The sequence below is a fragment of the Natrix helvetica genome, assembly GCF_964273705.1.
Source record: "Natrix helvetica genome assembly, chromosome: 6".
In the NCBI taxonomy this organism is placed as follows: Eukaryota; Metazoa; Chordata; class Lepidosauria; order Squamata; family Natricidae; genus Natrix; species Natrix helvetica.
Genome location: NC_138553.1, coordinates 7,169,214 through 7,192,884, shown reverse-complemented (window position 1 = coordinate 7,192,884; position 23,671 = coordinate 7,169,214). Strand labels below are relative to the sequence as shown.

Here is a 23,671-nt window from a genome sequence, read left to right as displayed (position 1 = left end):
TCTTTTTTTAGCACTAACAGCCCAGAGTTGGAAAGCAGGGCAAAGAAAGGTCTCCCTTTATCCTATTGTTTGAGCATCTTATTCATCGTAGATAATTGCATTGAAGAGCAATTGTTATACCTGCTTACAATGTCCTGGCCAGTTCCCCGTGTGTTGGGATCAAACTTGGGGGGAAAAAATGTACTTGTTTCATTTTTCCTCTGTGTAATAATAAAAAAAAAGAATAAGCAAAGAGTAGTTGGTCTATATATAATTAAATCACAAAGTCGATTACACCCTGGTTCAGTGCACGATTTGAATAAGTTGATTGTAAGACGGACCGTAAAGGAGCAGGGGTTTCTATGTCCACAGGGGATGGGCTTCTCCTGGTTATTGGCTTGAAAGGAGCTTTTAACATTGTTATTGTTCTGACCGAGGCTTCCCAAGAGCCTGAAGCAAACTTCTTGTCCTGACAAAAACCGCCTTTTATTAATTGACTGTGAATTCTGCTCGTTCGCATCCAGCAAAGTCTTTCAAGGGAGGATTTACAGTCACAGACCTTATCTGGCTTGGAGAGCTGCCAGGCCGATAACTGCAAAACTTGGCAAGGACAAAAAGGTTAGCCATCCCTGGAGTAGGGTTTACTCTTTGTTTATACACAATTTGCTTTCCCAGTCACTGTTGGTAGTGTTATTTTCTTCTTGGAAATGACATTCTTTCTCCCACCAACAATTGGCTGGACTGATAGCAAATTCCCTTCCCTTCTGATGCTGATGATGTTTGGCAACGAAATGTCAGCAAGAAGACCACCAAGCTCAGAGACCCCCCCCAAGGACCCCACAGTTCAACCCTGAGCTACAAAAATTCTCTTCCAAAGTTGTGTAGGTTAGGAGTAAGATTAAAGCATGCAGTTATCTCTTGACCAGGGGTGAGATGCTACAGGTTCAGGCCGGTCCACCCGAGCCGTTAGTAAAAAATACTAATACAGCCGATCTTTGAAACTTAAAAAAAAAACTTTTAAAGCATTTTTTTTTACTACAGGTTCTTCAGAAACGCGGGGGTAGGGAATGTCCATTTTGGCTCCCAGCAGACTTCCCTGCTGGGTTCCCTGAAGCCTGCTAGGCCAAAAACAGGGAGGGGTGCTGAGAAAGAAAGAAGGAAGAAAAGAAAGAAGGAAGAAAAGAAAGAAAAAGAAAGAAAGAAAGAAAAAGAAAGAGAAAGAAAGAAAGAAAAGGAAAGAAAGGGAGGGGAAAAGGAGAGGACCACAAACCTGGAACTAGACGCAGCTTCAGAAGATAATCCAGGTCTGGAAGGGACCTGGAGGTCATCTAGTCCAACCCTGCTCCAGCAGGCATTGTTAGTTTCTGTCTTTTGAGCCCCCAGTTACATGGCTACATAACCACGCCCACCCAGTCACATGACCCTCACCAAGCCACGCCCACCAAGCCACACCCACAGAATCAGTAGTAAAAAAAAAATAGTTTTCACCACTGATCTTGACGCAACTTTTCAAGTTAGCAACACAACGGATAGAAGCCAGGATTCCAAGCAGCCAATGTGTTAATTCGATAAGAGCCAGGATGGTGGTAATTCTCCAGCAAGACTAGCAGAAGTGAGGGGCTCCCAAATGAAGCCTACAAGCTGTTTCTTGCTCTTCACAGAGCCAAGAATGCAGCCTGCCAGCAAAACACCGAAGCCGGGGCTTAAAAAAATCATAATCACCATAACCCCATCGAGATTCCTCTGCAGAGAAGAATTGGCCGGATTGAAGGAGGGAAGAGAAGGTTGCCGACCCCTTCCTCTAAGGTCTTGTCATTTCAATCCTGCCACCAACAGTCCTGGGGACAATCTTGAAGGCGTAGATAAAGGCCACAGAAGGGAAATGCTTGTCACACAGCAATTAAGGAGAAGGGAGGCCAGCCAAAGTTTTCCACCGCTTGCACAAGGCTGTTGGCAACATACAATCCAATCGGAATGCAGCCGGAAGGGCTATTGGAGGTCTTCTAGTCCAACCCCTTGCTCAAACAGGAGATGCAACTTGGTTGTCCACTCTCTTCTGGGAAACCTCCAGTGGTGGAGCAGCTGCAACTTCTGGAAGCCAGCTGTTCCGCTGGTTAATTGTCCTCGCTCTTAGGAAGTTTCTCCTTAGTTCCAGGTTGCTTCTCTCCTTGATGAGTTTCCATCCGTTGTTTCGTGTTTTGCCTCTGGGTGCTTTGGAAATTAAGCTGTCCCCCTCTTCTTTGGGGATGTTGGAACATTGTGAGCAACGGGGGTTAAGGAAGCCTCCGATCCAAAGAAATTTGTGGAGAGCCTAGAATCTAGATCTTCAATGGGAACCTTACAAGTTATGGGGTGGCAGCTGGATAAAGGGGCTATTTCCCAAAGCATCACAAGAGGACAATGCTGTATGTCTTCTAAGTGCATCTCTCCCTCTCCCTCCACCTCTCTTTCTCTCTCTCTCTCTATCCCTCCATCCCCCCTTCTTTCTCTCCCTCCCTCCTCCTCTCTATCCTTCCCTTCCTCTCCCTCCCGCTCCATCTTTCTCTCTTTCTCCCTCCCTCCCTGCCTCTCTCTCTGTCTCTCCCTCCAACCCCCCTTCTTTCTCTCCCTCCCTCTCTCCCTCCTCCTCTCTCTCTATCCTTCCCTTCCTCTCCCTCCTGCTCCCCCATCTTTCTCTTTCTCTCTCCCTCCCTGCCTCTCTCTCTGTCTCTCCCTCCATCCCACCCTCTTTCTCTTTTTCTCTCTCTCCCTCCCCCATCCCCCCTTTCTCTCTCTCCTTCCCTCCCTCCCCTCTCCCTCCTCTTCTTTCTATCCTTCCCTCTCTCCCTCTCCCTCCCTCCCTCTCTTTGCCTCTCTCTCCTTCCCTCCCTCCCCCCCGTGTGTGTGTGTGTGTGTGTGTGTGAGAGAGAGAGAGAGAGAATTCATCTTTCCTTTCTTTGCAAGGCCCCATTTCTATAGGAGGCAATTACAGCTGCCTCGTTGGTGAGAACAGATAATTGTGAGATTCAGTTCCTGAAGAGGCGTAATTAAGGAGACTTGAACTGTAGCAGGAACTTGGCTGTGCCAACGAGCTGGATGCTTCAGCAAATTAATACCTGAGCTTATTCTTTCTTTCCCAGCTTGTGAGATTTTAACGCCGAGCTCCTGCCCAACCCCCAAACCCCTTCTCCATCCTGCTTCCAGGAATCCATGCCCGGATAATGAGCGAGTAAAAACAAAAAAAGCGCATTGTCTTTGCAATGTGAAGCCCTTGCGCTGTTGCTATGCTTCCCTCATGTTGTGGACTGCAAAAGAACAAAGGGCCTTTATGTAAGGCCAGGGGTCCAGGACGGGGCAATTGGGCTGAGCTTCAGGAATTAGGAGAAGTAGTAGAAAGGGGCGTAATTCACAGCGTCCCGTCTCCTGCTTTCCTCGGCTTTTCCTCTGCTGGGAAAAGTTGATTTCCATGCGTGGGAAAGGGAAATGGGGTGCTAAGGCCAAGTCTTGAGCCAAAGGTGCTGTCGGAAGAAAAATCCATTCCGGTTTCCAAGCCGGGAAAAAGACTCTGGAAATAAAATGGAAGCCGGCTGATTGGAAAGAAGGTCTCTGTGAACTTGGATGCCAGAACCCTTAGCGACAGCAGCAGCATGTTTCTGGGGTGGCTGCCCAATTGGCTGGGTGAGTGGGTGGATTTTTATAGGGTTCTGGGGTTTGGTGATTGAGATGCTCCAGGGGGTTGTGCAATATGTGAGCCTTGGGTCTTTTACTATTCCAACGGTGGTGGATTAATCCTATTACTTCCTAAAGGTCCTGTCCTTAGAATTTGGGTGGGGGGGATGTAGATTCTTATTCCCATCAGCTCCAGCCTTCGGTGGGAGCTGTGGCTGAAGGTGTTTTGTTTATGAATAGATTGGCCTGGTCTTTCTTAATAGTTACAAAATACCCATCTCTCAAAATCTTAACAAAGGCAGCTTCTTTCTGCCTTTGCTAGGATTTTTCTCCATTTCTCCATTGGGGAAATTCTGCTTCTTTTAATATTCGTCAAAATATTTCATTCTTGGCGCCCCCACCCCATGCACCATGGGGGGGGGAGACACATTTTCACCTTCCCCAGGCTGTGGAGGCCTTTCTCGAGCCTCTGTGAGGGCAAAAACTTTATCTCCCGGACTCTGGAGACCCGAACTTCCCGGAGGCCTGTTTTTCCCCCTCCCCGATCCTCTGCTCGGGCCCTACATTTACCTTGCTTCCAAAACAGGCCCCGTGTCGACTCCTGGGAGGGGCAGGGTGAGTTGGGCGTGGCCAGCCAGGAGTGGGATTTGGAGGTTCTCCGAACCGGCCATAATGTTAGCTATGGGTTCTCATGAACCTGGGTGAACCCGTAGAAGCCCACCCCCGAACTGTAGGGAGGGGATATGAAGGGCAGAGGATGGTTGAGGAAGTGAAAGTAGAAACTGTGCCTTCTCCAGATGCTGCTTCAAGGTCACCCAGCTGGAAGAAGGAGGGAGTCACATACCAAGCTGTGCTCAGACTGACCGTTATTAAACATCTTGCAGGGACTTGATTGGTTACAGTGGGGGGGGGTGCAGTGAGGGGCAGTTAAAGGGGCAAAGTAGAATCAAGTGATTTTGGTGTGCAATTCTCAGTTCTGGCTATGCATTACTGCAATGCTCTTGATCTCTAGTGCAACTATCCTTTTCTCAACAAATGGAGCTAAGGATCGTTTCTACTTACAGGCTTAACTTGTGGCAGGACTAACAAGAAGCTTCTTGGACTGAACTGAAGAAGCTTCTTGGATGGGAAGCAAAACGTCTTCAAGGAAAAACAAAGAAAGTCCAGTTGCCTTTTGGACAACCATGACCTGGGTGATTGAGAAGCTCCATGGACGAGACACTTTGAACCAAGGAAGGCACAGATTGCCGTTGGCTTACACCAGAAGTCTCCAAACTTGGCAATGGGTACTACATCTTCTAACTAGAGCAGGGGTGTCAAACCTGTCAGAATATTCATGAACTGGCAAAGACCTGGTAACAAGGTCAGCCAATGAATAGGCATAGCAACTAAGTCCGCTAATGAGGGCTGTTTGGAAACAGAAACTTAAGCAAGGAGTCTGGGCGTGGTTTAGCTCTGTGCTCAGCTCTAAAATGAAACTAAACTGGTCTGGTCTGCTCTCTGAACTGAAACTGAAACCTGTTCCATCCTCTGCCTGTTGGTAGTGTATATTTACTTATGTGTTATATTGTATGCAAAGAGAAGTTAATGAATCCTGCTGAATTAGTGACCTGTGTGTCAGGGGTCAAATCCAGAAGGTTCTGACAGGTTCTGGAGAACTGGTAGCGAAAATTTTGAGTAGTTTGGAGCACCAGTTTACTTGGACTTCAGTAAGGCTTTTGATAAGGTAGACCATAACCTACTACTAGATAAAGTAGAAGAATGTGGGTTAGACAGCATCACCACCAGATGGATTCATAACTGGCTGACCAACCGCACTCAACGTGTACTCAACGTGTAGTCCTCAATGGAACTGCATCTACATGGAGGGAAGTATGCAGTGGAGTACCCCAAGGCTCTGTTTTGGGCCCTGGACTCTTCAACATCTTCATCAATGATTTGGATGAGGGAATAAATGGGGAACTCATCAAATTTGCAGATGACACCAAGCTGGCAGGAATAGCCAACACTCCAGAAGATAGGCTTAAGATACGGAAGGATCTTGACAAACTTGAACATTGGGCACTATCTAATAAAATGAAATTCAATGGTGAGAAGAGTAAGGTTCTACATTTAGGCAACAAAAATGGAATGCACAAGTACAGTATAGATGGTACCTTGCTCAGTAGTAGTAACTGTGAAAGGGATCTTGGAGTCCTAGTGGACAACCATTTAAATATGAGCCAGCCGTGTGCAGCAGCTGCCAAAAAAGCCAACGCAGTCCTAGGCTGCATCAACAGAGGGATAGAATCAAGATCACGTGAAGTGTTGATGCCGCTTTATAATGCCTTGGTGAGGCCACACTTGGAATACTACATTCAGTTCTGGTCGCCACGATGTAAAAAAGATGTGGAGACTCTAGAAAGAGTGCAGAGAAGAGCAACAAAGAGGATTAGGGGACTGGAGACTAAAACATATGAAGAACGGTTGCAGGAACTGGGTATGTTTAGCTTAAGAGAAAGAAGGACTAGGGGAGACATGATAGCAGTGTTCCAATATCTCAGGGGTTGCCACAAAGAAGAGGGAGTCAAACTATTCTCCAAGGCACCTGAGGGTAGAACAAGAAGCAATGGGTGGAAACTAATCAAGGAGAGAAGCAACTTAGAACTGAGGAGAAATTTCCTGACAGAACAATTAGTCAGTGGAACAGCTTGCCTCCAGAAGGTGTGCACTGGAAGTCTTTAAGAAGATGTTGGATAGCCATTTGTCTGAAACGGTATAGGGTTTCCTGCCTAGGCAGGAGGTTGGACTAGAAGACCTCCAAGGTCCCTTCCAACTCTACTATTGTATTGTATTGTATTACCAGCAAATACCATCTCTGGCTGGTCCTGCCCACATCTATTCTCTGCCTCCCGAGTCCCAGCTGATCAGGAGGAAATGGGGATTTTGCAGTATCCTTCCCCTGCCGCGCCCACCAAGCCACGCCCACCAAGCCACGTGGCAAGAATGACATCACTTGTGTTGGGGGGGCACCTGTGACAGCCTGAGTGCTCTGCCAGCAAAAACAAGTTCTCGAGATCCGTTTTTGGCTATGACGGCCTCCTGCAACCCTCTGCCAGCAAAAACGGAGCTGCGGCCCTCCCGAGCCCTGTTTTCACTGGCAGAGGCACTGCAGGCCACTCCTTCACTGTTCCCATGGTGGCCCTGGGGCCAGATATAAGCCCCCCCACCGGCTGGATCTGGCCCCCGGGCCATGAGTTTGACACCGCTGAACTAGAGCATATTTAAATGCAAGAGAAAAGATACACGTCAAACCAATAAGCTAAGATATGGAGTCTATGTCCTGGGGGTGAATTCCTTTCCCTCTGTGGCTTTACCCACGATACTAAAATATAGCGATAATTGTGTTTAAAAGTGCTGCGGCAGATGCTCCAATGCTTATGATTTATGATCAGAAATATTATCTTCCGAGAAACTAGATGACCCTTGTAACGACTTGCTCAAAATCATTATTTTTAAAAGCTGATCCGTTTCGTTTTTTATCTTCTCACCCAAATAAATTAAAATGATTTATTTTCATTTAACTCGTTACCTTGGTTCATCTTTGCTTAGAGTTTCCTGAATGTTAATTGCTTTTACAGCTACAGGAGTAACTATTGTGGCTATCTTTTCTTTATTATAATGGGGTTTAAATGTTTTTTTATTTATTTATATGTTATTATCATGTACATGACCCTATATTTTATATATATATTTGTTTTCGTAGATTTTCACGGGTGTAGGTATGCTGGTCTTGTTGTATTCGGGTCATTTCCCATGGAAGATTGAGATTGTCTTGGCAACGTTTCAGCGAGGTCTCACTCGCCATCCTCAAGCTGGGTTTTGGGTTTAAAGCTTTAACCCGAAAACACCAGCCTGAAGATGGTGAAGATGGCGAGTGAGACCTCGCCGAAACGTTGCCAAGACAATCTCAATCTTCCATGGGAAATGACCCGAATACAGCAAGACCAGCATACTCTGTGTGTGTGTGTGTGTGTGTGTGTGTGTGTGTGTGTGTGTGTGTGTATGTATGTATGTATTTATGTATGTATGTATGTATGTATGTATGTATGTATTGTGGCTAACACATCTGCCTAATGTGTAATACAGCCCAGGTTCAAAATCCCAGTAAGGGTATGGCTAGCTGATGAGAGCTGAATAGCTTGAAATAGATCTATACTAGTCTCCCTTTATTTATTTATCAGCACAAATACAACACACACACACACACACACACACACACACATCAATTTTCCTAGTTTTATTTCATGCTCCTCTTTTTTATGTTCTCAGGCCTTTCAGAATAGCTCTTGTGGAGAATTTCATAAGGTTATCCTGGATTGTAAATTTATTGATTTTTAGTTTGTTTATCAAATCTAGATGCCGGCCACCTCACTACTGAGGAACGCTGGGCTCAATGATTGATGGTTTTCCTGATTGATGGGAAATTTTTTATGGTTGGAGAGTGGAAGTGAGGGTGGAGCAAAGTGAAGTCTGGTCCCCATGTCTTCTGGAGGCATCTGGTGCAGTAGTGGGATTCAGCCGGTTTGTTTTTGCTCCCAGGAGGTTGCAGAGAGGCCAAAATGAGGTGCGGGGGTGGTGGTGTAGCACGCCCCCCCCCCCGTGGCCCGTTTTTGGTCCCAGGGGGGTGCAGGAGGCTGAGTGCTGCCTGTCACACCCCCTGGCCACGCCCACCACACCCACGCCCACCCAGCAGGTCATTAGGGCAGAGAACTAGCTGTTAAATTATTTTGAGTCCCACACTGGCGGTGTGGTGAGATTAGCAGCAGCAGAATTTATGAGGCATAATAGTCCCTTGGTTGATTGGAAGGCTGAAACTAAATGCTGGAAGAAGTCTCAAGTGTTCTAACCTTTTTATTGGTATTGGGAGGAGATTGGAACTAAAGTTGGACTTGACGTCAAAACTCAATGAGGAGACTAGAGGGTAGAACAGGAGAGCAGAATTGGAAGGGACTTTGAAGGTTTTCTAATCCAAATCCCTAAGCTTTCCAAATAGTTGTTCAATCTGTTCTTAAAAACCTCCACTGTTGGAGCATTCACAACTTCTGGAGGCAACTTCTGTTCCACTGATTAATTGTTCTAATTGTCAGGAAATTCCTCCTCAGTTCTAGGTGGCTTCTCTCCTTGATTAGTTTCCACCCATTGCTTCTTGTCCTGCCCACAGGTGCTTTGAAGAATAGGCTGACTCCCTCTTCTTTGTGGCAACCCCTGAGATAGTAGAAGACTGCTATAATTTTGATTAGTTGACTTTTCACTCCCTGAATATTAATTCCGCCTGTCAATTTGCACATTAAGGCAGAAGGTGTTATTCACCTGATCAGAGGCTGATTAGGCTAACGTACTGTAAAAAACTGTAAATAACCTTGGTGCTTTCTGAGCTTGGCTATTGTCTTTGTGAGAACGGATGGAAAGTTACTCTTTTATAAAATGCATCAGAAGAATTATAAAATACTTTAAACCAATGGCTCTTACTGTAAGCCTCGGTAGCAAGGCCAAATAAAAACAACAAATAATAAAGAACTAGTCAGGATCTGAATGTTGGAAGGAAGGAAGCCCACATTCCGGACAAATTGTAAAAGACAAGATAAGGTAGATCCTGTTGTTAACTAGGCAGGGGTAATCATGTTGGTCATGAACACAGAATGTAAGGGATCTTAGGCGTGATGTATATTGTATGGGACATGTATGTTGTGGAAATGTAGAAATGCCTTGTGTGAAACTTGAAGAGCGCGCTTCACAATCTCAATCCAACTTGGGAAGAGACGTAGAGATCCTGCCTTTGCAAACGCAATTCAATAAACCTTCTTTGTACATCAGAATTGTCTGTTGAACTAGTGAGCATACATTTTGGATGTTTTAAAATCTCACATCTTGCAGATGTTTCGTTACCCAACTAGGTAACATCATCAGCGACAGGAGGGAGTGAGGTTTTCTCTGTGTTTCTATACGAGTTGCTTGCCCTGTCAGTGTTGGAACTTGGAAACAACATTCTTCTTCTTCCCCACTCATAATGATATGGAAAGCTACTTATATATAAACAGAGAGCAAAACCTCACTCCCTTTAACACTGATGATGTAGCCTAGTTGGGTAATGAAACGTCTGCAAGCTCAGGGGGCACCAAGGACTCCACAGTTCAGTTCCAAGCTACAAATATTCTTTTCTTCTGATATAACTTTGTTCCTTAGAAGTAAATCCGGCACAAAATTTCTTTTAATGGGAACCATTCCTGGACTATAACTCGATTTGAACCCTGTCCAATAAATGTTTTAAAAAAACCAACCATATAAAGTTCATCCCTCACACGAGACACTTAAAGTAGAAGAGAATCTGCTTTGGCTCAACCTGTTGTAGCTTATCATTTTATGTGGCAATTTATATACTGCGTTGACCGTGATGGTCCCCGATATTTATTCTGGCTTAAAGCTGAATAAGTGATGTGTAGTCATTCAAAGCAGTATGTGACATTCCATAATTCATAAATTACTAATAATATGCCGGAAAATTATAAGCCAGGGGAAGTCACGGTGAGGAAACAAAGTGATTTATGTGAAGTGTTTTATTGCAAAGAAAGTTAATGTGTCCTTGCCAACATTAATATTGGGAGTGTGTTAGGCTTTGCCTGAATGCCTACACCAGGGGTGTCCAAAGTTGGCAACTTTAAGACTTGTGGACTTCAACTCCCAGAATTCCCCAGCCAGCAGAGCTGGCTGGGGAATTCTGGGAGTTGAAGTCCATAAGTCTTAAAGTTGCCAACTTTGGACACCCCTGGCCTACACCATCCCTTTGTCTGTATTAAAAGTAGCTTACATGTGAACCTGTTCATCAACGCTTGAGGTTTGAAAGAGATGTCTCTTTCTTTCTCATTTTATGTCTTTAAAAGCTTTGGGATGTCATTCCCCCCCCCCCCCCCGGGTTCATTTGTCAGAGTTCAACAACAACTATCCCAAATTGCTGGCTCAAGAGGAAGGTTTGGGGTGGGGGAAATAGAGAAAATGGAAAAAGACAGCTATCGTTACTGATTATTTCTGGGTTTCCTGTTTTTCAGGAGGTATGGGCCCAGTCAACACCTGTGTGGTTCCAAATTGCAATTTGCACAGAGTCCCCACCAGAAGATAAGAATTTCCAGCATGTCATCTACATTAATACACGGACAACAAAAATTCAGACACATAATAAGTTTATTATGGTATATGGCAAACATCAGACACTTTTAACTGTTCTCTGGTGTCCAAAAAAATGGCTTCATATTTAGTAAGAAAAATAATCTTTCTACTTAATATAGCCTTTACATTGTAAAAGGAACAGGTTTTAATTAAACAATCTTGGCTTTCAAGAAATTGTTGCTTGTGCCCTCAGAAATGTGCCCTACTCCCCACTCTCGTAAAGGCCTGTCCTCCCCAGTTCCATGGATAGATTAAATGCACCGTACAAAAATAAATAATCAAAATAAATAAATAAATACACAAATAAACACATAAACAAAGGAAATTAGAAAAAAAAACCAAACAAACAAACCAACAAATATTTGGCATGGCAGAACTTTCAAAGATCTTTTGCATCCCCTTTTTTTCAGTTTTTAACAAAAATAAAGCACAACCCCTAAAAACTCTTTTAACCCATCATAAAAGTTTTTTTTATTTTATTTTTTACAAACGAACAGAATCCTTTCACTAGCTTTATTTAAGAAACCACGTACTTAGCAGATATGACACACACCCAATATTTTAGTTCCTGATAGCAAGTGCATAGATTTTGTTAACATGGTCGTTCCCCACTTTTAGAGCATGTTTCATGATCAAAAGATGGGAGACTTTCCGGTGATTGTGCTAGAGCATCTGAGAAAAAGAGAGGATAGAGAAAAAGAGGAGAAGGGGGCCAGAGAAATGGAGAAGGGGAAGAGGAGGAGGAAGAAGAGGGGGAAGAAGGAAAAGGAAGAAGAGGAAGAAGAGTAAAAGGAAGAGAGGAGGAGAAACAAACAGGACACAGCAAAGTAGTGAAATTACAACAGGAGATGAAGAACAAAACAAACCAGTAGTACAGTCGATTCCTGATAAGTGAATAACCTGATTGTTTGATCACAATGCTTTATTCACTTATCAGGAATGAAACACAGTACACCTTTTTGTTTCGATCGCCTAATGCCTGGAGACAGCCAGATTGGGATGGGTTTTTTTCTTTTTCCTTTAAAAGGTAATAATTGCTCTAGTACACATACTACACATAATTTCGGGGAGGGGAGGGGTCTAAAAACGCCAGGGCTTTGGGCCCTTGTCAATTCTCACAATGGGTGGGCTTCCCATTGCACCAGGGAGCGAGGGTAGGAATAGAGAGAAAACGGTGGGCCTGACTGGGCTTTTGAAGCGCTGCCTGTTTTTTTTTTTTCCTTTCCTTTTTCTTTTTCTTTCTTTTTTAAACATGAGCTGTCAAAAGGAGGAGTGGGGCTTTGATCACACAGTGGCAGCCGCCGTCTTGACCCCACATGTGAGCTGCAGCCTTGTAGGACATCTAACCAGATTGAAAGTACACCGTTGTCTACAATGAGCCTCTAGTACCATTGCTATGAATTTAATGGCTGGATTCTTAATGAAAAGTAAGGATCTTGTGGGGAGGAACTGAATTATCCAGTTCTCAAGAGGACATTTTAAGAGAGTAGAGTATTTCTTGTTTTCCTGTCATACAGAAACCATAATGGGAAAACTAACACCTGGTATTTTGAAGGTATGGATAGATAGGCGCCTACACGCTGATATGCGTAGACGGGCTCCTAATTCAAGGTGCAAAAAAGTATCATCTCAAGATGGGTTCCTCAAAGGATTCTCAGGATCTTTGGGGCCACAAAGTCCAGTAGCAAGAAAAGGAGATGACCATCTCCAAAAGTGGCTACAGAGACACATCAAGTGTAGGGGTGGGTTCCGGCTGCCATTACTACCGGTTCGGCGCCCGAAAATGCATGCGCATTTCCATTTAAAACGATCTATAAAAATTACCTTTTTTCAATGAAAATTGTTCTGCACATGTGCAGAACAGAAAATCAAGATGGCGCTGCCGAGGAGAGAACCGGTACGTGTCCACCGGAGTTCGTAGGCTGAACCGGACGAATAGGTAGGAACCCACCTCTGACCAAGTGTGGCTTATAGATACAACTGAAAGAAGGCCCTTTACCAACTCCACATGTCCTCAAATTTTGCAATCCAAAAGCGAATGGCTGAGGCAACTGATGCGTAGGGATGCTTCAGATTTTCCCGTTTCTCTGAGTCATTTCACAGATTGTTTTTTTCCCTCCTGGCTGACCTTCCAACTAGGGGCAAGCCCACCTCCAGTCATTTGCAGGATCAAACTGGTGGCGCTTCTCTTGTACTGGCACGTATATTTAGGTGCAAACAGTTGCTAATATTATATGTCCTTCTAACCTCTACTTTGAGACTAGGCCTGCCTAATTTGAAGGCCAGCCTCCGACTTAAACAGGGCTCAGGAAAATGGAGAACAAGATTGTCAACCAACAGAAAAGCCATCAACACACAGAGGCTGTGTTGCATTCACGTTGTTGGATCACAGGTGTTTTGTAGACAATATAGAAGAGCTGTGACCCAACGAAGCCCTCTTGCCTAACCAGATGCTCTTCAGATACAGTGGAACAATATCCCACAGAATTTCCAAATCCCTCGCTGAGACATATGGGGGATGTGGTTTCAGAGCTATTGGAAGATGTCAAATTATGGAAGCTGGCTTGTTTGTCCTGCAATTTTTCGCAAGTCTGCAATTGTTCTCATCCAGGGATGTTTGATTTTTTTAGCCTGTCTGCTTTTCATGCCTATGATTTTTCGGTGCCGATTTATCTCACTACCTCAGAGATAATCTATTTCTTTATTATTATTATTATTATTATTATTATTATTATTTTTACAGAATCTTTACCCTGGAATGACAAGGATGGAGTATACAATTAGACTTAAATGCTGTTTGGCAGCCAATGAAGTTTCTATGTATTTGAAAGAAAGAAGAGAATCCTAACTTTGCTGAGAATTCTTACTTGCCATTTTCTGCTGAATGTACATTACTGAATGTACCAAAAAAAAAAAAAAAAACCACTCTGGTTTGAATAACTTTAAGTGCTAGGCTTAACTGGTTGACAGAGAGGTATATTTCACAACCACTCATGTGCCTGTGGAAGAAGTAAAAGGCATGACCAGGGGCACTGAGCCACTGAATTGGGAATTGCACCCAGATTCCCCTTGGGAGACGGGCTTCCGCTGAAACCCCATTGGTTCCAGTCTTTCTTTAAAAAAAAAAGTGGTCCTACATATTAATCAGTTGAAAATGTATACGCAGATAAGCTTTGATTCCATTTTTTTCTTAAGCTTGCATTTTTTTACATTGAAATAAGTGATTGTCATCATGAGTCACAATTAAGGCTCCTGTTATCTCCTGGGAAGATGGCACCATCTTTCCAATGGTTTTAAGAGAGTTTTTATTTGTTTGTGACATCACAGGCACCCTGCTACCTCATCAGCTATGGTCCTAGTGTGCAGCTAAACTGTCGAGGTAATCAGAAAACAGAAACCGAGGTGGGGGTTTTAGGAGGCAGGCACCATGGAAGCCACGTTGCAGGCAGTTGTGAATGTGCTTCTGAAATCTACAAGCCCAGATATGTGTAAACCGGGCCCTGTAAAGCAGAAGACAGGCAAACTAAGTTATGTGCGCTTCCCTCAAACTGAGTTGGCAGAAGCACGAGATTGAGTACAGCCCACTCAACCACGTCAAAACCAAAATACTAAGTAGGGGACATAATAGACACCACAAGGAAAATCGCGTAAGAGCACTTTTAAGTGGTCTTCAATTCCTGAGTTTGGGGAAAAGGATAACTTTATGGCTTGAGTCCCATGCAGGGGGAGAAGTTCCTCTTTCTAGAAAGTTCCCTTTCCTATCTGTTTAGATTTGAGTGTCTGATGAATCAAATGAAGAGAAATTACGGAAAGCCCGTTACAGTCAGTAGTTGGTTTTCTATAAGAGCGTTGCACTGGGAAAAATCAAAATGGCATCATTAGGTGGGGACCTATATATATATATATATTTCTGGAATTTTTAAAAAGAGCATCACCTGTTCTTAAGGGGAATTTAAGACTGAAGTATTTTGCCACTCTCCTAGGAGATCCATGTGGTTGAATTGCCCGCTCTGAAAAAGAGCTACCTTGCATGCTAAATTCAAAATAGCACAGTTCAGCACCTTTCCTGATTACTTATTTTTGATTTTGGGTAGTTTTAATTAATTCAATGTTCTCCTTGAACTCTAAAAAAATAATAATAATTAAAGCTGTCTATAATAAGCCTGGTAGATTTTAACTTAGGGTCTTCTACCTATATTTAAAAATTTCACACTTCTGAAAACTGGCAAACTAACTACCAGAGCTTTGCTGAATAATTCTGAAACATAAACAAGTTTTTCTTCTCCCATGAAGAAATTATTTTAATAGTAAACTTAATGTGATCCTACAGAGGATCCCTTTTTAGTCACTAGACAAAACTTGGTGACTTTGATTCTCTCTGTGTATGTAGGTTCTCTCTCTCTCTCACGCACACAAACACACATACATCTTTTTAGAGGCATCTTCAGTGTGACGTCACCCTAATAATTACAATCAAAGGCAACTGGGGGTAGAGGAGGCAAAGAAGATGGGGCTAAATACAGCAAATCTGCATTCATTCTCCAATCAGAGGTTCACTTAGTGGAATCGACTGTATCTTTTGTACACAACGAATAGAAAAAAAAAACCAACAGGAACGTGCAACAGTGAGGTGTGCAAATGTATTACCAACACGGAATGACTACCAACAGTACAACACACAGAGAGAAAGTGAGACAAGTATTAGGAAAATGGTTTAATATTGGAGACAGAAGCAAAAAACTGCATCACACAATAACATACGTTACAAAAATAAGTTTGACTGTTTCAACTACACAGTTATGTTCACAATGAAGACAGAAGAACCAGGAAAACCTTTTGATCTAAACAGCAAAAAAGCAAACCCTACTTTTTTTAAAAAATAAAAACAAAACCCTAATACATATATCCACTTAAAGTGACTGTGTACTCCTAAATTCTAATTTGTTATATTGTGAAAACTGCACAATACAGAATAAAAAGTGAAACTTACAGCTTGTTTTAAAACACAAAATCCTAAACACTAAATATAAGCAAATGGAAAGGATAAAACCAAGCCAAAGTTTGTTTTAAATTTTCTAAACTAAGCCAACTTTCTTTCAATCGACTGGAAATCAAACTTGAAAAACAGTTACGGTCAGGGGGCTCACAAGAGTTAAGCCACCATATTTCCCCCCCATTTTTGTTTAAATCTCCAGTATAAAAAAGTTCCACTGGTACAAAATGCGTGCATACAATCAAGTTTTATAAGCAGGAAAGCCTGTGATTGGTTACTTGGTTTGTTTGTTTTATTTTCCTCGTTTCGTTTTCCATTTTGCTTTTGGCTCAAATTCCATCAAACAGCAAAATCCAAAATGCATCGACAAAACAGAAACAATACTCAAAATGGTCTTACAGTTTCTCACTACATTGCAGTAACTTTGGCTTTTCTTAGACAAAATAAAAATAGAAAGAAGCAAAAACCTAGGTTATAATCCATTTGTACCACAGGCTCAGCTCCCATACACTGAGAATTCATAGAGGGTTGAAGGAACATCTGCTTTTACCTTCTGCCATAGAAATGCAGAACTGGTCAAGAGATTGAAGGGCCTGGTTGCCCCGGAAGACCCTCCTCTTTTAATTCGTAAGGGGTCAAGAATAATTTCCACCAGCAACACTGAGCTCTGCTGAGCCCGAAGAATTCCCTGAGCATGAATGCCACATCTGTGGTAGGAATGGATCATTTCCTGAGTTTTTGATGCTCTCAACTTAAAAAAGTTGTCATTAGTTGACAAACAACAATTTCTCACAGCACAACGTCCTCCCCCACCCCTCCCCAAAACCTGGTACACAGGATATGACATTATTCAGAAAAAACAATGAAATTACTTAATATTTTTTTTTGTTAATTAGCACTTAAGTTAATAGAAACAGAAACAGCAACATGAGCCAAAGAGTAGCACAAGCTGAGAAATAACCCCTATGGTGAAAGAAAGATGAACTTGTTACACCTTTGAATACGGCCATTTCGCATGACTAATTTGGTTGGGAAACTACGGTTTTGTGCTTTCGGAGTTAAATTTTGAAATGCAACCATCCCAGGTTACTTTTTATTATTATTATTATTTTCTTTTTTCTTCCTCTATAAATAAAAGCCCTTTGCACTCTCAGTTTCCCTTCAACGTTTCATCTTTTATATATGAAGAACTTGTGTACAACAAGTGCAGTGCATAAGGCCTTGGTGTGAAGCTATAATTTTGCTAGCTGGTTTTTCCCCTTGCCATCTTTTATGCTGCAAATACAGCAGCGGTGGGTGTATCTGAATTCAGGGGTAGAAATTGTTGAGAAAGTGACAGCTTTTATTTCCTGTTGATGCCTATTCCGTCTTTTCCTCCCAGTACTTTGTCCCTAGGGAATGGCCCAATATTGCAAATTAAACCTCTCTTTGAAAATCAAGAGTTCCCTTGGGGAGGCAAAATGCATTATTGCCTGGGAAATAATGAGGAATGGGTCTGGCAAGCAGAGAGAGAGAGAGACAAGAAAGCTTCCCACTTGGATAGGTGCAAATTCATAAGACAGAAGTTATGGAGTTTAGCACCAGCAAGACAAAAGCATTCATCGTTGTGTTGGCCATCCAAGTGCTGTTAATTACACACTTGTGGCTGCCATTTTAACAGCATTGGTATGGGGTTTTGAAACAAGCCCCAGTTGACGTGAAAGGGGTATGAATTTTCTTACGTGGGATCCGATTTTCTTTTCCAAACAGTATGTTTATTTATTAGATGTTGAACTATAATAACGTCCTGGAAAAATGTTTTGTGATCTCCTATTATATTTATGTTAACAATTGAGCAAGAAAAATGATGTAATAAGTACAAAGTTAGCCCTCAAGGATTCAGCAAGGCCCCAGAAGAAGAAACATGAGACAATCATGGAGCACTTATCTATTAACTGAGAATGTCTCTGTATTAAAAGTCTTTTTCTTGCTTTCTTCTCTCTCTCTCTGCATTATTTGGATTCTAGTGCTTGCCATCTACGGCTTCTCTAAAAATAAACATACTTCCTCCTCCCCTTTTAGAAAGAATGTAAAAGCAAACTGGTAGATTATCACCTGCCATCTTGAAAATAATTTATATGGGGAATTGGGGGAAAGAGGAAAAATGGGAGATGTTTTAAATGAGAGTGGAAAAGGATTAGACAATAGGAAATGATTTTGGCACTTTTTTTTAAACCAGTAGCATGAAAAGCTGCTGAAATAATCTTGGTTTGGAAAGAGGTTTATATTTGCCACTACAGAATATCAAAGTTTAGTTGATGAATAGGAGTGCTATTCTGTTCAATCTAACTTCAAAGAAACAAGGCAATGAAGTGTTATCATTCCTTAGTTCCTTGGTTATTATTCTGCAAAATCTAAGGATTTGCAGATCTTTCCCTTTGATGTGAACAGATAGTACAGTACATGCTTGCAGGGTCATACCCACGTATTGTTTACAACAGATAATAAGAGATACAAAACAGCTAAGCAACTACCTTTGTGTTTCATAATTTTCTAGTGATGGAACATGCAGATTTCTGAGTTACGCAGAACACTATGGCTATGAAGTGAACAGAACCCAGCGGGGACAATAAACACACCAACTCTATAGCTGTGTTATGTAGCAAAATTAAATTTAATCCCCTGTAGCTTTTCCGTGTCTTGTTTTTCACTGAGTAAAAATGGTGAAGCCCTGTGGCCTCTTAAATATGGTCATATTTACAATGTCAGAAACTTTCTGTGTACTGCAGCGCCTTCAACAGTGGATGTATGGGTGCTATTAGCTCAGCTCATGGGTTCATGATGCTTGAGGAATGAATGAACGGTATTCACACAAAGGATGATGTCATAGGAAAATACCAGATGTGTCCTCAGGCATGGTCACAAAAATCAAGATGGTTGTGACAAGCGAAGCTCCATCTAGTTTTTTAAAAAAATGTCTACTGTTGTAGCCAGAATTTTCATTCTGGTGACCATAATTTCTGGACACCTCTGGTAAATACAATAACCTTTGTATTGTAAGGATGGGGCTTTGCTTTTGTTACCCACTTCAGAAAAAAGAAAATAACAATCGCATCCTAAATTGCCTCGCTTATTTGACTTCCTCTTCTGTCAATAGGACTGCCGTAGTGTAACTACATAGATTACGAATGGCAGGTGTGAATTTCTGAATACTTATGCCCCCAGGCCAAGACATTCCAACTAGCTATGGTAAATCTCCCAATGCAAAGCCTGGGTCTGTCTCTCCTTACAATACAAGTGCAGCAAACACAATGGGTTTGCTGAATTTTTTTTTAAAAAAGTACATTCTGAAATACAGGAAGCTCTGATTTAGCAATGCTCCCCATTGCATTTAAGAATGCCGTCGATGTTCAGAACCAAGCACGGCATGTCTCCAAACTGCTCAGAGAAAATAAAAAGTCAAACAGCATTACACAGCCATCTCCGTGTACTGAATGAAAGAAAGAAAAAAAGGGGCGCATGTGGGATGGGAAGAGTAGAGGTGGAGAAGCAAATCAGGAGTATGGGTTGATACCTGCAACTCAGTTCATGGGGGTTCTGTTTTAAAGTGTACACCATAACGTGATGGGTTGAGACAACATCTCTGAAACTCTGGGTTTTTGACCTGTGCAGTGCACATGGTTGAGATGGGGCTGGTGACTAGCAACGCTCAATGGAAAAATGCTAAAAACAGCAACAAGACACCATTTTGCCCTCTTCCTGGATTGTGTCTTGCTAAGATTTCATGGTGTAAGAAAAAGAAAGCTTTGAAAAAAGAACAACCGGGTTTTACTAAGGGAAGCAGCAAAGCTGCTGTGAAGAGAGGGCTTGGCAAGAGAAGGAAATGCTGACGGGGTCCCCTGATGCTTTGATTGAAGGGTTGGAAAAGGTGTGGGAAATCTCCAGATTGGGAGACAGGACAAGATGGAGAGTCCTGCAAGCAGGTCACCCATTTGTGCCATAGCTTCGGAGGAACTGCTGGAAAACAATCTTTATATTCTTCTCTGGAATGAGAGCCCAGCTAGTAGAGTCAGCTTCCCAAGACCTGCAGCAGCCCCATAAAGTCACGGGCAGCAGGGCCAATCTCACACCAGAGGAGTACTTTTAAACCACCATGCCTGCGATAAGCATCAATAGCTCCCATCCATCCAGAGGCTCTAAAGACCCGCGCTCACAAAAACAGATTCTGGGCTATTGCAATTTGTTCTCAGGTTGAGGAACTACAGAGCCATCATTTTGCTACAAGTCAGAAGCCTGCATGTTCACCAACTAACAGGAATGAATCCTGCTAACAAAAGATAGCGCTATATCTACTTTGCATCTATTGCATCTGGACCAACATAGTACAAATATGGCAGCTAGCACATCAGAGCATTTAGATGTGTTGTAAACCTCATCCATAAAAAGGAGTTTAACTGCAGTGCACAAGAAAATTTCATCCAGGAAGTTCTAGTGCGCTGGATTTAATCAAAAATTCATTTAATTTTATTATAAAAATATTTTTTTTAATGATTTCAAATTGTGGGTTCAATTCTCCTATCTAGGAGTGGTTACACAATACATAATTAAAGAATTATTTTTACTTTTTAAATACAGAATATCATATACCAGCAGCATATTAAAAGCTCTTTTTAAGAAAAGATTTTAAAAAACAAAACAAAACAAAGGAGCTCTACAATTTCTAAATATCTTTTTTTTTTAGTTATAGATACAGAAGAACTTTAGACAGCAGTAAAATATTTTTTTTTCGTCCTTCAGATCTGCTCTGTGCATTTTTCGGTTTTCAATCATGTATTAAATAAAGCACAAAAAATTAGGTGTTTATGTGTATGTGCATGCATGTGTGTGTGTGTGTATGTGCATATTTGTGTATGAATATACATGCACAAATATGTGTGTGTGTGTGTGTGTAATGTGTATATAAAAATAAAGAGCAAAATGGTGAATGTATAAAAGTATTAACTCTCAAGACAGCTCTGGGTGGAAAGGGTTAAAAGTTCAAAACTTTCTCACCTTAGAGGTTTCCATACATTATGAGGAAATTACATTGTGAGGTTTGCATTCACAGCATTGATGCGCAGAATGGTTAGAAAAGGGAAACATGGGCACTTATACAATGTTTTACAAAAAACATCCAAGAGAAATAACAAACAACAACAATTTCAGGCAACAAGACCACAGGATAGCAAGTTAACAAACTTTTTAACCTCTTTTTTCCTTTAAATATTAGGGATTTATACAAAACACATAATAAAATACCCATGTTATCAAATTACTTCACACAAGAAACACACTGAAGCTCTAGGAAGAGAAGTACCTTTGGAATTTGGCACTAATGTTTTTCCCCCCCCACTGAGTTCTTATTATTTATTTAAAAGGAAAACTGAATCACATTTTGCTGAACACAAACACATTGAAATTGTCCACAATAATAATTTTAAAAAAACCGACATCAATGCCTCACAGAAGCCAACACAAACTTAGTCTGGAATAGTTTTTATTTTTCACATGAAAACTTTTTTTTTTTTAATTTTAAGCAAACAACTTTTTTTCCATTTTTTGAAATTAATTTTTTTTGTTCTGTTGTTGATCTTCAAGTAAAAACCAATTTCAAACCTGTTGTTTATAAACACAGAACACTTAAAGACCATGAGGAACCCCCCTCCCCAATGATGAGACCACAACTTAATTCACAAAAGCACCAAATGAAACAATAGCTTACAATAACCTTTCTCCTGTACATCGAAACAGTATAAAATATAGGTAATTTTCATGTGCATTAATTCATGGATTGTCTAACTTGTGAATCAGTTCAGCAAAAGGTGACAAATAGGTAGCATTTGCCCTAAAACAGGGTAAATATTTTTTTTATACTAATCTACAAAAAGTGGTTCTATATATATATATTCTTAATGAGAAAGTGAGCCACCTAAAATGGCCTTATCAAAAAACTTTACACTGCCTGAAAAATGTAAAAACTATTACAGACCTCTAGAGACTTAAAATCAGACAGTTCTTCATTTCAAACTATTTCGGAAGTAGTCTGTTAGAAACCAACATTCTGTGCCTATGTGGACACATATTGCTAATGTCATTAAGAGACCAGCCAGAATGCCAGTCTCTGTCTAATACTTTCAAGTCTGTTTTTTTTTTTACAGAAAAAAAGAAAAGAATAAAAGGGGGGGAAAAGGAAAAAAGGAACACCGAAAACTTTAAACAAAACATTTTGCCACAGGTTTTGCGTGTGTGTGTGTATGTGTGTGTGTGTTAATACTCCTATCATAAATTTGACTACGAATAAATTTTGATCTTGCATAAATGCAGCAATGCTTTTCACATTGACTTCCCAGAATTCATATAGCTAGATGAGGTCACATGCAAATTTCAAAGGTTCAAACTATAGATCAAAGATCAGTAGGAGAACCAAATTATGATGTGAGGTCAGAAAGACATCAGAAACAATGACGGGACGATGAAACTTTTTTAAGACGTCACAGGGACATGCTAGGCAAACGATGAACTAACGGGCATGAAGATGTCTAGGGAAAAACAAGGAAGAGGAAAAAGTTATGGAGAGTCTATGCAGCAGAAACAAAAATCATTTTAATGGGTGCAGGAGAAAACTAATGCAAATTTTTTCATCATTAGAGTCCCAGCTATTCACACAATTTGCATTAACTGTACACTTGGTCAACAACGGCCACAATGAAAGAGCCCCAAAGAATCCATTAGAAAGAAGGTTTCTTTTTTTAAAAAAAAATGGATTCTTATTTTATTTGGGGAAGGAAAAGGGTGGGAAGGAATCAGGACCCCATTTCAACAGAGGTAACATCAAGAGGAGTAGAAGTGGATTGAAGGAAATTAAAGAAAGAGTGAGCAAAACAAACAAACAAACAAACAAACCCCAAGACAACTAAATTTTAAAGTAGATAATGGAAAGAACGGACAAGTTAACAAAGACAAAATACAAACAAGAGGAGAGAAATTATGAACCATAAAAGATGTAGGGTTCAACGGTGAAAAAGCACCCATTCTTGGCACGTGTACTCTAGAGACTACTTCAAAATGATCTAGCTACCAGACAGAGCTGATCTTTAGGTATCCAATAAGTTAACAATAGGCAATAAATAACTTCCATTATTTCTGAGGCAGTAAAAATTTTTGTATAAAAATAGAAATGCTTTTTACAAATAAAATTTACAGGCCTGTGGCTTTCTTTTGTATCTATTATTATTATTTATTTATTTATTTATTTATTATTATTATTATTAAATTTTTATCTTTCAAGAAACATCAAGTATTGTCATTCTTATTTATTTATTTATTTTTTTAAACCCTGTAGCTTTAGAAACAGATCTCTATGTCTTTTTTTATACTAATGCTCTTTACAAAAAAAAAAAAAAACCCTGAAGAACTTAAAAAACAAAAAAAGGAAAACAAAACACAAATAGGTAAAATATATAAAGACAACCAGTGTTTAAACAGGATAATGTAACCACGTCTCAATCTGAAGCCCTAAGAACGGTAAATATTAAAGGTTCTTAAGAAGAAGAAAGAATCAACTGAAGTAATGGAAAAAATGTTGTGTCCTAAATGAGTCACTTTCTTGGCCAAGGGCCATAGCTTTATTAAGCAATTTCAGAACTGGTGCCATTCGGATAATTCAGGATTGCTTTCATTATCCTCATCCAAAGTGTTAAGGACACCAGGGCCGAGAAAGTCAAGTTGCAATTTTTCTTTTTTGACAGCTCTAATTATTAAGATTGTAGCATATGGATGGGTGCTTTCCCTTCAATGCTCATTAAAATAAAATTTTAAAAAAATTCTGAG

General features: G+C 41.0%; 1 protein-coding gene across 24 annotated transcripts in view; it reads right to left on the bottom strand.

The window, feature by feature from the left end:
* The window catches only part of CELF2 (CUGBP Elav-like family member 2), an 834,627-nt gene that overhangs the window by 262,484 nt on the left and 548,472 nt on the right, over window positions 1-23,671 (bottom strand). For 23 of the 24 annotated variants that reach the window (XM_081957836.1, XM_081957842.1, XM_081957834.1 and 20 more), the window contains one exon: window positions 10,828-22,380. The gene's annotated coding sequence lies outside the window, so the exon portion shown is untranslated. Of the gene's footprint in view, window positions 1-10,827; window positions 22,381-23,671 lie in introns of those variants that run through there. The other variant, XR_014175745.1, reaches the window with a different exon arrangement.